Source organism: Helianthus annuus, chromosome 13, assembly GCF_002127325.2.
Source record: "Helianthus annuus cultivar XRQ/B chromosome 13, HanXRQr2.0-SUNRISE, whole genome shotgun sequence".
Classification (NCBI taxonomy): domain Eukaryota; kingdom Viridiplantae; phylum Streptophyta; class Magnoliopsida; order Asterales; family Asteraceae; genus Helianthus; species Helianthus annuus.
Genome location: NC_035445.2, coordinates 171,379,128 through 171,397,211, shown reverse-complemented (window position 1 = coordinate 171,397,211; position 18,084 = coordinate 171,379,128).

Below are 18,084 nucleotides of genomic sequence, written 5' to 3'. Positions count from 1 at the left end.
ACACTGCGCCTAAACGCGTAAGAGCTCTACAACTCACGATCCATTCTAGTCTACCTTCGCAAATACGAGCTGCTCAGATAGAAGCACTGAAACCAGAAAACGTTAGAGCTGAAGCCCTACGTGGGTCGAGACAACGCTTAGAACAGAAGGAAGACGGTGCATACTACGTGACAGGATGCATTTGGGTCCCGCTCTATGGCGGCCTACGAGAACTTGTGATGGATGAAGCACACAAGTCTCGCTACTCGGTACACCCTGGTTCGGACAAGATGTACCACGATATTAAAACTACGTATTGGTGGCCTAGCATGAAGGCCCACATAGCAACTTATGTCAGCAAGTGCTTGACTTGTGCGCGAGTCAAGACGGAATATCAGAAACCATCAGGCCTACTCCAACAACCAGAGATACCGCAATGGAAATGGGAGCAAATTTCCATGGATTTCGTTACTGGCCTACCTAGATCACAGCGCGGAAACGATACTATTTGGGTGATCGTGGATCGACTCACAAAGTCCGCACACTTTTTGGCGATTAAAGAAACGGATAAATTCTCCACTCTGGCAGAAATATATCTCAAGGAAGTCGTTTCGAGGCACGGGGTGCCCACCTCTATCATCTCTGATCGAGATGCACGCTTTACTTCGGAACTGTGGCAAGCAATGCATAAGTCTTTTGGCTCACATCTAGATATGAGCACAGCGTATCACCCACAGACGGACGGGCAGTCCGAGCGCACCATTCAGACCCTAGAAGACATGCTACGTGCATGTGTTATCGACTTTGGCAGCAGCTGGGAAAAGCATCTGCCACTCGTGGAATTCTCGTACAATAACAGCTACCACACCAGCATCAAAGCTGCTCCGTTTGAGGCATTGTACGGACGTAAATGCCGGTCACCTCTTTGTTGGGCAGAGGTGGGGGATAGTCAAATCACTGGTCCAGAACATGTGGTAGACACTACTGAGCGGATTGCTCAAATACGACAGCGCATGGCGGCCGCTCGTGACCGTCAGAAGGCCTACGCCGATAAGGGCAGGAAACCACTTGAGCTCCAGGTTGGGGAGCGGGTATTACTCAAAGTTTCACCCTGGAAGGGTGTGGTTCGTTTTGGTAAACGAGGCAAACTCAACCCACGATACGTTGGACCTTTTGAAATCATTGAGAAAATAGGCAAGGTGGCCTACCGACTGAACTTACCAGCAGAACTCGGTGCAGTTCACAACGTTTTCCATGTGTCGAATCTGAAGAAGTGTCTGTCAGATGAAACGCACGTAGTTCCTCTGAAGGAACTTACGATCGACGAACAGTTGAAATTCGTCGAAGAACCAGTCGAAATCACGGACCAGGATGTTAAGGTCCTCAAGAGCACTAGGATACCTCTCGTTCGAGTTCGTTGGAACTCACGTCGCGGTCCAGAGTTCACCTGGGAGCGCGAAGATCGGATGAAACAAAAGTATCCCCAACTGTTTGAGAACAGTACAACCGCTACTGAGGGTGAAGCTACGGAATTTCGGGACGAAATTCCAGATCAACGGGGGGTGGGTGTGACACCCCAGGATAACCGGGAAAACCTTGCAACTTAACTAGCTTCCTCAGTGAGTGCCATCAAATTTCGGGACGAAATTTCTTTCAACTTGGGGATGATGTGACAACTCGAAATTTAGAACCCTTCTTGTGCCTTAATGTAACACGATTGAACGCTATGTGACTAACTAACTTGTTAATTTAAATGACAAACGTGAACTTTTATGTGGAATGTGTTCTGTTTGTATGTGTATATATGTATGTATTATAAACGAGCCGAGAACCCGACTCGAGACCATGAGGTCTCGAGTGTACAGTGATTGAATGCGGCCTTGGGCCGAGAACCTAGTAACCGGTTTGGGCCTTTGGGCCGTGACCTCCTTAACCGGTTAGAAAGCCCTTTTAGGGTGCACCAAGAAGAATATAAATATCACACCCATGGCAACCCTTGCCATTTTTGCTTGGACAACACTCACACCCACACTCTCATACATTCTCTTCTACTAAAACCCTAAGAAGCACAAACACACTTTGATAGCCGGCCAACACTAGGATTCGGATTAAGCTTGGAAATCGACTTTGGAGTTCACCTTTCACACCTCTTAACCGGTTAGTGACCCTTGTTATGTTTTGTGCTTGAATCGATAATCTTGACATTTTGTTTGCTTGATAATTGTTATGATAAGCGTGGGTTTGATAGAAAACTTGTAATGGTTGAACAAAAGATGATATTACATGTATGATAGTAATGAACCGGTTAACATGCTTGATTTCGGATTGGTGATATTTTTGTGTCTAAATGAAGTTTGAGCCACTAGTAATCGATATTCATAAAACCGGTTTGCACTTGTCATGTATTCGGATTGTATAGAAACCAAGTTTGTGCATTATGCTAAGTGTTTTAATGTTTATTCATAATCTTGGTAAAATGAGGGTTGAATGTGTTATGAATATGTATTTGAATGTTTAAAGAACATGAAGAACTTGTTGAATATCATATGAATGTATGTTGAATGTTTGAATTCTGCCTATTTGATCCGATTTTGTTTAGTGTTAGACAACGAAACATGTTTTAGTGGATAGTACAACATTTGTGTTGCATGACATTCAAATTCTATTGGATAGTACATACTGTGCAGAATCAGCAGATGTTGGGGAGTCGAAACCCCGGTTGCGACTCGAAATCTCCACATTGCGACACCAGTTGCGAGTCGAGAACATCAGGTTACGACTCGCAACCATGACATGCCAAGCCGAAACCGTGGTTGCGACACAGGTTGCGACTCGCAACCATCCATGATCAACACAAAACAGCATAACCGCAACCGTGATTGCGAGTCCGGTTACGACTCGCAACCAAAGGCAGCATGACTCGAAACCATGTTGCGAGTCCGGTTGCGACTCGCAACCACACTTAATGGGCTTGCTTAATTTTGGGCCTACGACTAATGGGCCGGACTTATGGGCTTTCTGTGGTAGTTGGACTGAACTGTGGGCTGAATGTGTGACTGTTTATTTGAAAAATATTGTGCACTGCTGTTGAACTGCCACGATAAAACTTGTATTCCGTGCTTGCTACTTGTACGTGCACTACTTGGGTTGAATCTGATTATAAATGGTATCTATGTTAGGACATAGTTGACCACTTGCAACTTGATTGACTTTTCTGTATTACTACCGAGCAAACCAAGGTGAGTTCACACCCTCTACAAAGCATGGGATTCCCTGGGTTGGGAACGGGGTTAAGGAACGTGGGTTCCTCGTCCTCCTTGGGTAGGACGTCAGTGGTTCAGGAATGTGATTCCTCGTCCGGATGGACGGATAACACGTACTAGACTAAAACTCTATCACGAAGTCCCTCCTTTTTGTATCGACTAATCGCCGGGCCAATGGCGAGCGGGTCATTAGTTAGATAGCGCTATTTAGGTCTGACAAACCTCACACCGTGCCGCAGAGGGCGGGCGTGAACTAATGGATCTGGGGCACGTCAATGATGATAGACATTGATGTTTTCAGGGCACTTAAACATGACTACAGTCAGCAGTCGATATGGTAACGAGTCTAGTGTACGCATGGGGTAGCCCCCACGGCCGAAATGCCTGATAACTATCATGGGGTAGCCCCCACGGCTGGAGTGCCGGAGTAACTGGGAATGAACAAATCACGTTTTTAAACAATGGGGTAACCCCCACGGCGGGATGCCAGTAAAGGAAACTGTTTTCGAAACAAACTAAAACGAACACCCAACTGTGAACTCACTCAGCTAGTTGTTGACTCGTTACTACATGCTTTGCAGGACCATAGGTACTCAGCTGGAGCTTGCATGGAGGAGAGTCGTTGTGGGACACGGATTGCTGCGTGTCATGCTCTATTTGAAAAACATTTGAACTTATGTTAAAACTTTAAACTTATGCTTCCGCTTGCAACTTAAACTTGTTTTGTTTGAACGCCAATCGTAATGGTTAGATTTTTTATAACTACCTATATGCTTGTTCAATATGATTGGTGGCTGGATCCTGGTCAGTCACGCCTCCAAGCGGTAGTACTCCGCAGGTGGGATTTTGGGGGTGTGACAATTTATATGTTGCATTTTGTGCGTATCAAATACCCCCACACTTGAATCTTTGCTTGTCCTCAAGCAAAACTCTTTATAATGTGGCTTTATTCACTCCCAAATGGAATGGGTAGAAGAGAAGGTTTTTTGGGCTTGTCATAGAGTGTCGGGATTTTCCAAGATCGTTTAGGTTTTATTTTTATTTATTTACAATCCTATTCGTCATGATTTATTAAAAACATTTCATAAGATAAATTATTTATTAAGGCATAACATACCTTTTTAAAATTCCATTTATATAAAAGTTCACATACCTCACGGGGGAAATCACTCACACTCGGCCGAAGGTGTATTTTTAGTGAATCACTCGAGAGCGGCATGGAACTTATTTCTACCATAAGCTTGCCAAGCAATCAATCCTCCTCCTTTTTAACTTTATACCTTTGTAAATATCAAGAGGACTTTTTGGGTGAAGGGTTAGGCTTGGGCTAAAGGTGGGTGGTTGGGTTAGTGGTTAGTTGAAAAGGGCGAAAAGGCGAAAAAAGCGTTGGTTTTCGTAAAACATATTGTTTTTGTGACTTTTTATTTTCAATGAAGTATTTTTTCAAACAAGTTTTGTTTGAGGAGCTTTGTTTGTTTATTTCCAACTTCATCATCATTTCTCTCTCTTTTTTTTTCAAGAGTCGCACGAAAACCAAGCTTTGTTACTAAAATAAGGGGTTGAAAATGAAAAAGGGATTTTGGTGGGTAAAAAGGGTTTTGGGTTAAGAAATGAAAAGGTTTAGGCTCAAAGGGGTTAACTAGGGGGAATTTTTGGGTAGGTAAAAAGAAAAATGAAAATAATGGTGTTGAAAGAAAAAAAGTTAGTCCTAATGCCTATATCATTTACTTACTTGGGTTTAAGTTGGTAAGGACCGGGAATGAATTATCGTGGCAAGTTCTAGAGTCGTAAGAACCAAGCGGCTATTCACACAAGAAACGAAAAATGAGCATTTAGTGTAAAGATATGTATTGGTATGCTCTATAAAGGCTCAAAACTCACTTTTGTGGGAATGGGTTTTTATGTGATCAAGTATATATAATCAAATTTTAACTAAGTTTGTCATGCCGTTCCATAATTTTCTTATGTTGGTTCTTTTTATCACAATGCTATCGGTTGTAAATTTGTAAAAATATAACCTTATTAGAACTTGAAATTCCCAAATTAAACCTAGACAAGTAAAAAGAAAAAGAATTTTTTGAAAAAAATTTGGGGTGATTAGCGGTTCCAAATAGAGTTTTGTGTAAGGCTTGTTATTAGGACTTGCAAGATTCATGATTTTAGCATCCCCCCCACTTAAATTACACATTGTCCTCAATGTGTCCCAAAAATAAGTTTTTAGGTTGATTGAATGTGTAAAATGGTGTTAAAAGCATAATTTTATGTTACTGGCAGTCTGGACACGGCCCCGTGGTGACCGGGCACGGCCCCGTGTTCAAGTGCCAGTAAGAAAATTAAAGAAAAGAAACAGAAGCCTGGACACGGGGGCGTGTTCAGTGAACACGGCCCGTTTCCAGTTACCTGAACTGGGCAATTTTCTGCAGGATGTTCAGCACGGGGCCGTGTTGGCCGGACACGGCCCGTGCTGAGCTTACTGTAATGAAGAAATTGTTGTCGGATGGCCCTGTTTTCGTGCATGGGCCATGCTTCTCGTTTCCCTTGTTATCCTTCAGCATCTAGAATGTGTTTTATTCCTACAATTTAAAACTAAAAGATTAGACTAAACTAAGGATAGTACCGCAGAATGCCTCCGTGGTGCGCCATGTTTATAAGGGTCCTTGGCTAGACCCAAGGTGAGGTTATGTGTTTTCCGAGCGGGGTGTTTTGCATCCCATGTTGCACCGTCGGAGAGCATCATCCAAACTCGAATCAATAACCTTCATGTAATTGGCCGGGTCATCGTCCTCTATTCTCTTCCCTACCCCGAACTTCACTTCCTCATCACCATATTTTAAAGTGAGCATTCCGTCATTCATGTCTACCACTGCTTGTGCGGTGGCTAGAAATGGTCTCCCTAGTATGAGGGGGACTTTGGTGTCTTCTTCCATATCAAGGATGACAAAGTCGGCCGGGTAGACGAAATTATCAACTTTGACTAGCAGATTTTCAGCGACACCTTGCGGGAATTTGACGGTTCGATCAGCAAGCTGTATACTCATCTTTGTAGGACTCGTCTTGCCTAAACCGACTCTTTTGAACATTGATGCTGGCATAAGGTTGATGCTAGCGCCAAGGTTGGCTAGTGCATTTTGAATGGGGGAGTCCCCAATTGAGCAAGGAATTGTGAAGCTTCCGGGATCAATCTTCTTTTGGGGAAGTTTATTGAGCACGAGGGCAGAGCATTCTTCGCCTAAGTTAACTAATTGCAATGATTCAATTTTCCTTTTATGAGTGAGAAAGTCCCTCATAAATTTTGAATATTTAGGCATTTGGGTTAGGACGTCAATTAAAGGAATGTTAACATGCAATTGTTTTTGTAGACTTTCGAATTTAGCGAATTGTCATTGGTCTTTTGGCGGATTAACCTACCGGGGTACGGAACTCTAGGAGCCTTGGTAGGCTCTGGTGAGGGAGGAGAACCCTTCTCTTGTTGGGGCGGTGTTGCGGTCTCCTCAGTAGGCGGTGGGCCTTCCGCAGGACCCACGGTACGGTTCCGTAGTGTTATGAGATGAACTTGTGCTTTTGGGTTTGTTTCGGTATTACTTGGTAACGCGCCTTGTGGTCTCTCGGAGAAATTTTGAGCTAGTTGACTTATTTGTTTTTCGATGTTTTGAATACTAGCTTGTTGATTTCTAAAATTTGATTCTAATTGTAGAAACCTATCCGAGTTCTTCTTTTCAGTGTCGGAGATAAGGTGAGATATAGTATCTTCAAGCCTCTCTCGTCCACCTTGTTGTTGAAAAAAATTTTGTGACTCATTCCTTGGTTGTTGAAAGTTTGTTCGTTGATTTAGGTTTTGTTGGTTACTACTATTGCCGGGTTCTCTCCAACCAAGGTTAGGGTGGTTACGCCATCCTTGGTTGTAGGTGCCCGTTGGGGGACCCGGCGGCCTAGGTCTAGCACCTCCCCTCCCTAATTCAAAGAAAAGGATTGAAGCTATTTACCAGCTTCCGGACATCGTAAGGAGTTTCGTTCCGTTTTCAGCATCCTCAAGCCAACACTCAAGTTCAAACATGTCTGGTAAGGATCTTGTTTAATATCCTGCTATATTCTGTTATTTAGGATTTTGTATAACAAAGTTTTAAAATTACTTCCCTTCTGCAGATACTAGCAAGATGCCAATTCTCCTGGACGTAGATGAACTGGACAGTTACGCCACTCCCGTTCAGGTCAAGAAGGAAACTCCGGCCACCACAAGCTCCAAACTGACTGCAGCTCCAAAGCCTAACCCAAGAACCCATGCATCCACGCCAAAGAAGAGAAAGGGTTCTGACACTGTTGCTCCTGCTTCTGAAGAGTTCTCCTATGAGGAGCTTAGTTTCACCGATTCCCTGGAGCCCATGACTTCCTTCCTTCACAAGGTAATATCCTGGCTCTGTATCCTGTATGTCTATACTGATTTGGTATCTTGGTTAGTAAATACTGAGACATACCTTTGTTTTGTTTTGTTTTGTTTTGTTTTGTAGGGCCTTTAACACCTGTTGAACCTTTATACTGAGTCCTGTGAGGCTGTGAATCTCCTTGAGGCCAAGAACAAGAAGTTCGAGATCACCGTGACTGACCAGGGCAAAATCGATGTAGCTAAGACCCAGTATTATGAGGACAAGTTGAAGAAGGTCACACAGGATGCAGAGGTGAAGCTGGCCGCCGCCCAAGTTGACCACGAACAGGCTATGATTTCCTTTCGAGAAGGAATCAAAAACTCAACATGCAGAGGTGAAGCTGGCCGCCGCCCAAGTTGACCACAAACAGGCTATGATTTCCTTTCGAGAAGGAATAAAAAACTCAGCTGTCGTCTCCCTACTGCAAGCCCGGATCAAAATGGCCTATGAGGCCAGTGAGTCAGGCTTAGAGTGCCCAGCCTGGCCAGTTGACTCCTGGGTGGCAAAGCTTAAGGATCTTGGAGGCAATCCTGTGCCGTATCCTGCTAAATCTGGAGCTGGGGAGCCTTCGAAGGCGGCTGAGGTGGCGGTCGAGGCCGGAGAGAAGACAGAGGCTCGAGCTGATGTTGGTCAGGATGCTGCTTAAGATGCCGGTGGTGAGGAGGTGGAGAAGGCTGATGAAGATGTTGCTGTGTGAGAGCATTGAAGTGGGCAATGATGGATATTTTTTCTTAGGCCAGAGCCCATTATTTAGAAATTTGAAAGGTCTGTAGCCGCTAAACAATTTACTTTTCCTGCACTTGAACAATTTACATTTCCTTCATGCTTTTGAACAGTTAACAGTTGAAGGTGGAGGGATCCTGTGTTTTTAGGAGGAAGTCTTCAACTGTTTATGTAAATAAACTTTAAAACTAGTTGTACTTTTGGTGGATGGGTCTTTGAGATGAAGCCAAGAGTACAACCTTTTGGACCATTAATAATAAACTAACCTTTTAGCCTTATCTGTTGTTGTTATGTTTTAATTTTGAAAGATATGTTTTGAATATCCTGGTCAGGATACTGATGAAATGTTCAATACTTTTGTCATCAAAATGTTAGACAAAAACTTGGTTAAATATGACTTTTTAGAAAACTTAGATGATTTAGATAAGGCTTTCAAGTTTTGAAAAATAAGAAATCATACTAGAAACATTTAGGCAATAATTTCTAACTATCAACATTTGAATCCTTTGCAATGTCCCCAGCATGGATGTCCCCTGTAACACCCCATGTTTCGAAAGTCAAAGTCAAGATTGAAGTCAAAGGAAGAAAAGATTGCTAATTGCGACTTGTCACTCCTTGCTCAATTCCTGTTTTGACTTCTTTGACTCGTAGATAGTCTAATTTATGCTTAACGCTAGTTGTATTATGTGGAGTATCTATTAATAATCGAGGTTTGTTCGACATTTATCGCATATTTGATCACTTTATCGCTTATCGCAACCACGCTCGCAACTCGAATTACGCATTTTGGTTATTGTTACGTGTGCGTGCCTTTTATGTGTTACTTGTTCATGTTTAATTATGTTGTGTCGTGGTAATCAATCGAAACGCAATCGAAACCCGAATTGCAACCGAACCGCAAACGCTTAACGCAAGTTATTTAGGATGATTGTATATTAGATATAGTAGTTAGGATTAAAAGTAATTTAAGTGAGAAACTCTATGGCATTCGCATCGCTCGCAATCGCAATCGAAACAGCAAAACTCGTCACACCAAGCACTCAAACCAAGGGACTGATCGACTAGGTGACCAGCTGATCGATCGAGCTGCCGCTCGATCGGCAAGCCAATCGATCAGGATGCCACCCGATCGATCCACCCCTTTCCACTTTGGGCAACCCTATAAATACCCCATGTCACCATCACACTTTCTACTTTTGGAACTCTCTGTCTGACTAGCGCTTTAACCTTGATTTTTCTCAGATTTCTCTCAATTCCGGTAAGATCCCAACCTAAGTCTTGTACATCTTTGATCAAAACTTGATTCTACACCTTTCTAACCTTTAAATCTTAACTTTAAACCATGAAATCACTAGATTTGAGGTGTTCTAGGGTGATGTCATCATGGTGTTCTTAGGAACATCATGTTTTGACTTCAATCCTTCAAGAACAACTTGAATCTAACCAATTTCCACATAAACAGACAAAGATCTTTCATAGATCTAAACATATTCATGGTGAAAAGGATTGATAGAATGTTTTCCAACTTTTTTTCAACTCTTTTACACTAAATGCACTTAAAACCGATAGAATCGGAGCTTGTGCCGACTTCCTACTCATTCTTATGGTTGTTTTGGTCCAAGAGCTGGATTCTATCAACGAGGGTACCGATCTCATGTTAAACATGGAACACCGTCTTGAACAGTTAACTGACCGGATTTGGGTTGTTCCTGTCCGATCAGTAATACCAAGTATTGACGAGGTTTTTGTTGCTTAACACGTTATCAAAACATCTCGATAAAACGACAAACTATCAAAATAACCAAGTGTAAGACGAACGCAACGACCAGGACGGAATGTCGTCCGATCAAACTACCGTCCGATCGAACTGCCACCCGAACGAGTTGTCACCCAAACAATTCACACCTTGGGTCCCACACTTAAACTATTTACCAACATTTGAAGTCTGAACGTTGAACGAGTTGTTGTCCGATCGGACTTCCATCCGATCGGATCAGCCGCTCGAACATGTGACATTTAAACTTCAATCCTTAAACAATTTTCAACATGTTCCATGCACAAGGATTGCCACCCGATCGGATAATCATCCGATCGAGTTACCGTCCTGCTGTGAACTTGTTCTCACTAGAGTGTCCAACCAATCGGGTTGTCGTCCAATCGAACTACCTTCCGATCATGTAACACCCCAAAACCCGAATGTTTATATTCGTTAAATGTTATGATATGGTACATCAAGAAATAAATGACTAGGTTATTTAACCTAGTTAAGAGTATGGTAGAAACAATTAAAGGATGAGAGTTGTGCCAGTTATAATTAGTGGCAAACTTGAGGGACTAAAGTGGGATAAATGAAAGTTGAATTTATAAAAAAAAATACACACATACACACACACGATGGTGTGTTCTGGAAGAAGCCAGGAGCTCCATGAGAGCTCAAGAACCCTAAGCATGAAGAATCATCAAATTGAAGGGTGAATCGAGGTCTAAATCCATAAATAAACACGGATTAATGATCACCTACACGAGGAGATCATAAGGTATGTTTTAAAACTTAGATTGGCGATCTTGCACGAAGTGGGTTATGTTCTAATCCGTGAATTGGTATGAAATTGAGTATGAGCATGTGTTAGAATCATCATATAGAATATGGATTATGAACGATTTGGAGTAATTTGATGTTTGGAGGTGAAACCCACTTCTAGTGGTGAAGATGGCGACATGGGTGTGTCACCCATATCCAATCCTTGTTCAAATCTTGTTGTGCTATGTTGCATGTAATGCGTTCTTGTTAGGTAGATTGAATGTGATATGAATTTGTTGATGTTTTTGTGTTAATTGATGAATGAAAGCATGAAGTAGGAAGTAAAGCATGAAACACTTGTACATTATGCATAAATTGTGGTATGCACACCAAGTGTTTGATGAAATGCCTAGGTGAGATTAATAGATGAAATGGTATGCAAGTAATGGATGAAATCGTATAATATGGGGATATGATGTATTTGATAATAAATAAACATGAGAAATCTATTTTTAGATGGAATTCATGTAGGATTTGGTTGGCCATGTTATTTGGTAAAAGTATGCATTAGAATATTGTACTCTATGTTGGAGTGGTATGATGTTTACTACATGTTTGAATAATTGCTTAATCAAAATTGATAAGTAAAAGTACACTAAATGTGAAGCATATGAGATCATTAGAACAGGATGAAGTTAGAATGATGTTGGGTTGTTAAGCATGTGTCATGGTGTTAGTTGTAGAATTATGTTACTAGAATGAACATAATTAAATATGTTTGGTATGTGCATATAACTAGATGATCATGTGGTTGTATGCTTATTGCATCGTGAGTATGAAATGTATATAGTGTCATTAGTATAGTCTACTATAATGACATGGATGTATGAGGTTAAGTCGAAAGTTCATATGATAAATTGTTGACTTTTTGAAAGTCAACTGTGCATAAGTAGCAATGTTAGACTTTTGTCACAATTGTAATATTATAGAACATCATATGATGCGTGTTATATCCATATGTGTTATATGTGATGACATGATGAATTATATGACTTTGAAAGATTGACTTGTGAAAATATGCCTTATGCTTGTTAGAATTGACTAATGAAAGTCAAATGTGAAACATGAATTTGATATGATTGTTAATATGTACAATCATGTATGCTAACAAGAATGTGAATGCGATGACATGAAAGTATATGGATCATGTCAAGATGGATGGAAGCATGGAAGGTTAACGGGTCAAAAGGAGGCGAGGAAACGGATGCGAATACGAACACTTATGGTAAGTGATTTCTGAAATCACTTCTTATTTATAAATGAAGTTTAGTATGTGGTATATAGGGAAACCAAGTAAGAATTTACAGGTAAGGGTAAGTACCAAGGTAAGTTCATATGAACTTCATCTATCCTTAATGTAAATTAAGATGATGGTTTCATCATGTTAATAGAATGTGCATTATGTTGCTGAATGTTCATCGTGTTAAGGGAATGTGCATTTTGTTGCTGAATGTTCACCATGTTAATAGAATGTTCATTATGTTGCTGAATGTTCACCGTGTTAATGGAATGTTCATTATGTTGCTGAATGTTCATCGTGTTAATAGAATGTTCATTATGTTGCTGAATGTTCATCGTGTTAATAGAATGTTCATTATGTTGCTGAATGTTCACCGTGTTAATGGAATGTTCATTATGTTGTTGAATGTTCATCGTGTTAATATAATGTTCATTATGTTGCTGAATGTTCATCATGCTAATAGAATGTTCATTATGTTGCTGAATGTTCACCGTGTTAATGGAATGTTCATTATCATCGTGTTAATAGAATGTTCATTATGTTGCTGAATGTTGTGTTAATAGAATGTTCATTATGTTGCTGAATGTTCACCGTGTTAATGGAATGTTCATTATGTTGCTGAATGTTCACCGTGTTAATAGAATGTTCATTATGTTGCTGAATGTTCATCGTGTTAATAGAATGTTCATTATGTTGTTGAATGTTCACCGTGTTAATGGGATGTTCATCATGTTTGTTGGAAGTTAGTCGGTTATGTTTGTTTGTAATTGCATTGATTTATGCTGATATGTTTATAGATAAGGCTCAACTTACAATAAGTGAATGTGACTTGTATGTATATAGTTATGTATGTATGTAAGTAGATGCGTATGTATGCAAGTAAAGGTATGTATGTAAGTACGTATGTGAAGACGTAATCATGTATGTATGTAAGTAGATGCATATGTATGCAAGTAAAGATATGTATGTATGTACGTAGTTATGTATGTATTGTATACGTGGTTTCAATACATTTAAGTATTGGCGTTATTAACAGTGTGCCTCGAGAATGAAATGTAATGCAGGTACATTATTAAAGTTTCGCCAAGGATTAGACACCCAGATGGAATGATTAAATCTAGAAAGATAACGGAAAGGAAAGTATATGTGGATAGAATGTAACGAGACTACATGATTGAGAATCTTGCTATATATAATGTATGCTAATGTTGCGAATGTATGTGGTGGGTGCAGGTTGTACGAATCACAGATTATCATCACGAGGAGTAGCGATCAAAGACCGAGTCACAAGATAGATTGTACGGGAATGCTTGAGTATGTAATTTGATAAACATAAGTTATGCTTTTATTTTATTAAATGAGTACGAAGGATGCATATATTGTAAAAGAGTTATTTTAAATTGAACTTTCAAGTAAGTCAAAAACGTTTATAATGAAAGAAATTTTATGGTACGTATTTCCGCTGCGTCTTTTCAGTTAAAGCGTGTTAGGGTCTTACAGATCAACCGACTTGAAGGGTAGTGATACTCCTATGTTTTCGAAATGCTACAACAAAAAAGCTTCAAAAGTCAAGCCATCATACACAAACCTATCCTTCCTAAAGGAAGAAACAATCCACTCGAAAGGCCACTCGATCGGGTGACCGTCCGAGCGGACTGCCACTCGCACGATCAGCTGTCCGATCGGACTACCATCTGTAAGGACCTTCAAAAATGTCCCTAATCTATCCATACGTGAAAACCCGGACCCCTAAAACCCTAACCAGCTTGAAAAATCAAGAAAACAAGAAAAATGAGTTTTAGGCGGGCCGCGCAAGGGATAGCTTAACCTTATGCGGGCCGCTACAACTTATTGATCAAACTGGATAAGTTTTAGGAGTCCAGGCGGGCCGCGTAAAGGTTAAACTTGTCTTTACACAGGCCGCGTCAACTTGAAATTCATCCGGATAAGCATCCGGGCCACGTATAACCCATCTGGCAGCCTAGGCCCATGACCCAGCAAGCCTATGCCTAGACTAGGCGGCCTCGTGGGCCGCGTAAAGTATACATGTGGGTTTACGCGGGTTGCGTAAAACCCAATTTCATGCTATAAATAGCCTATGCATGGGACTTTCATTCCGTGCTCAAAATTTCGATCGAAAACGAAGATACACTGTCCAAAAATTATATTTTCATATAGTGAGGTGCTGCCACAATACCGGGTAATAACTCGATTGCTGCTACAATTAAATATCCGATTGATTGAAACTATCCAATGGATGTTTAAGTGCTGCCCGCATTAGGGTTATACTTTGTCATTCGTTGTTAATTCGACGGATGTTTAGTATGGCACTTTGTCATTCGTTGTGAGGGTTATATCTCGTGAGTATCATAAATGCTATATTAGTTACTAACCTGGTTCGTGTGCATTGTTGTTTAAACTAGGTTATTCAGCTTACCAGTAGGCAAAACCTTGCCCGTATAAACTTTCAAGGTGAGTTATTCTCTTTTTATCAACTGTTTTACAATACCTCAAATTGTTTTCAAAGGTTATAATTACAGGGATTAAGTCGTGGTTATCTTGAATCACTGGCTAGTGGGGTATTGTGCACATTACTAATTTCTCACGGTTAGGTTAATAAGCCCTAACACAGGTTAGGCAAATAAGTCCTAACAGTGATAATCGTCACTACTTGGGGAAGGACCCAATAGTGGCATGACCATCGTCACCAAGAGGTGACACCGGCGCCAGAAAAAAATAAGATAGTGCCATTGTAATCGCTCTTATTCTGTAATTTATAACTATGTGTCATTTTATCCAAATGAATGATTCACTCAGTATTTCTCCGCTGACAAAATATTTTACAACATGTTTCAGGTGACCTACTGTGAATGAAGTACAAGTGCTACGGAGCACTCTCAAGCTTGAAGTAGTGGCTCAAGTGAATAAATAAAAAAATAAACATGTTTTGTATAATAAGGGAATTCCTATGAGATTTCCTCTACTGTAAATTATAGGATTTATCCCGCATTATTAAATAAATAATACTCGGGCATTTTCAAGTTTAAACGATCCTGATAAGACTTCCTGTAGGATCGAGTGTGATCTCACTGAGGAGTCAATATAAGCTAGAGCCTGCTAAAAATGTGGCGGAAACACATTTTAACATGATACGAAGATATACGGTACAGAAAGGAGTAGAAAACAGATATATCTTCGCTTTTAATACTTTTACTTCATTCAGCAACGATTGACAGAAGGTCAGCAGTTCGACGTACAATCAAGGACAACCGTTACAAATGAACTAGAATCAAGGGGTATATATAGGGAGTATGAACCGCTTATGTGACATGTCCACATAAGCGATCCAGCTAGGTTCGCTTTTGTGGACAAGTGTCACAAAAGCGGTCCATCATACAAACTTTCATATAATTACACAGTTAACCCCTGATCTATTACAATACAACCTATTTAGACCCTATACGTTAATCTAACTTTACAAAGACGCAGGCTTTAGACATTATGCACCAACAAACTCCCCCTTGGATGAAGCCGCAGTCTTTGTCTAGAATATTGGTCTTCAGATAGCTGCTTTAAAGATTTCTTCGCGCCCTTTAGGCTTCCTGCTCAGAGCAACTCTGATCTTTTCACGCTTTCGCTTCTCTGCCTTCTCTTCTTCCTGTTGTTTCTTCAAAAACTTTCCTCTTTTCTCTTCCATCTTACGATTTTCCCGTTCACGTTCACGTTTAGCTTTCTTTACGGGAATGCGATCCATATAGCTCAGAATACTGCCAAATTCAGAAAGCAGTGGATATTTCTCCACATCCAAATCCACACAACTGTTATGGACTGGATCAAACAATACGTTCGTAGAAGCCTGCACATTTCACAAACATCAAGACTTAGAAAATTCCAACTTTTGAAACTTGACCTAAAAAGCGGTCCAGAATAATGTCATAAAAGCGATCTAGTCAAATTATGATCAGAAAAGCGATTCAACATATCACAATCCTATGAGCGATCCACAAATGTTGACTAAAAAGCGATCCTAAAATAAAAATTACAAAAAGCGATCCACCTCTAGTCATATAAGCGGTTTAACATTAAGATGCCATAAGAGCGATTCCAACCTATTGTTCAAATTGGCGGTCCTAACAGGTTACACATAAGCGGTTCACATATGTATATCATGAACGGTTCAGAGAATGTACACATAGGCGGTTCAAGAATGAAACATATGGGCGGTTCAAGATAATTGACTGAATAAGCGACCCTCATTTCAAAATCCTATAAACACAACTGTTACCCTAAAATTGATTCATTCATCAAATTCTACATGCAAATCCGAACCTAAGGGTATCTTTTGATTTCTATCAATATATCTAAATCTCCCTAGATCTAAGTCTAAACATACAAAACTACCGTCAACACATCAAATGACCAAATCAAAGCAATTAAATCATACCATCATGTTCATTATCATCAGTAGACTACAAACCATCAAACAATTCATACAGAAATGATGTTTAAAGTCACCAAAAACATGAATCGTTCATAGGTACATGCCGACGATTATGATTCACAAGTTTAGGACTGAAATTGAAAAGACACATACCTTGCCCATGATGTAAAGAATGATAATCTATCAAGAACACTAGAAAACAGGGATCAAATCCAAGGAAAACTTGAAGAATACTCGAAAACAATTGAGATCGCTTCAGAGACACTTGTTGAAAAAGCGGTTCAGAAATGACAGAATAAGCGGTTCCTGTTACTTTTATATGAGTGTATGGACCGCTTATTCGTCATGTCTTATGAGCGATCCCCAGAGACACTTTGCCATTAAAGCGGTTCATGTATGTCCTAAAAGCGGTCCTCAATTTGTTATTCAAGAAATTTCAATGTTAAACATTTTTCCAACATTTTCAATTGCCCATGTTTGCACCCAGTTGACCAGGTCCAAGTTAATGACCCTGTTCAACTGATTTGACCTACCAAGTCCAAATTAATGGCCCTGGACGATCGAATTTATGAAGTAATTTGCCGTTTAGTTTTATAAAAATGGTTCAAATTAATGAACTTTTGACTTTTCAAACACTTTTGTACATTTTTCTCACAAACATCATACCAGATCTTTGTTTCAATCACAGCTTACCCAAACCTCATCAAATACCGACATGTTCTGCACACAGGCTTTGAACTTCCAATCCCCAGTATCAGTTGTCGAAACTAAAATGAGAAAAGAAAATCTTTTTGGGTTTAAAGCTGTACAAACAAAAAAATATATACACACACTATTTTTTCGAGCGTGTTAAGGGATCATATCAGCTTCTGACAGAACACAAGCACCGTTAAGCTTATTTCATTTTACACATTTAAGCAATTCGCGTTAATTGTCGGTATATTGGTCCATTTTAAATTCTGACAGAATTTTCAAACTGTTCGGGATACGTTAGTAGTGTTTTAGAGACTTAAACATCAACGTGTGTTCCCACCTCAGTATATACTCCCGTATCCGGATCCCAGTATTCAGTCTTACAGGTGAATATACCACAACTGATATCTGTTAGGGGGGTAAATGCGAAACCGTGAGAGCTCAGGTCAGAACTTCCGTTCAGCAGAGAGATGACGGCTCGACTTTTCGGTGGGTCCCCTTTAGAGGATCTTTTGCATTTCAACAGCAGCGACTATCAATTTTATTGTTTCATCAGCATGCTGAGGGTGAAGCTTATGTTTCAAAGCTTTTTGCATAAAGTATTATCCGGGGACTAGGTCAGTATTTCCATACAGCAGAAGTCCCGAGATAATACCCCAGATATCACCGAGTATAAAGACCTAGTATCTCAGAATACGGGACCTTTCAAACAGGATTTCAGGGGTTACCTATATATCCTGGAG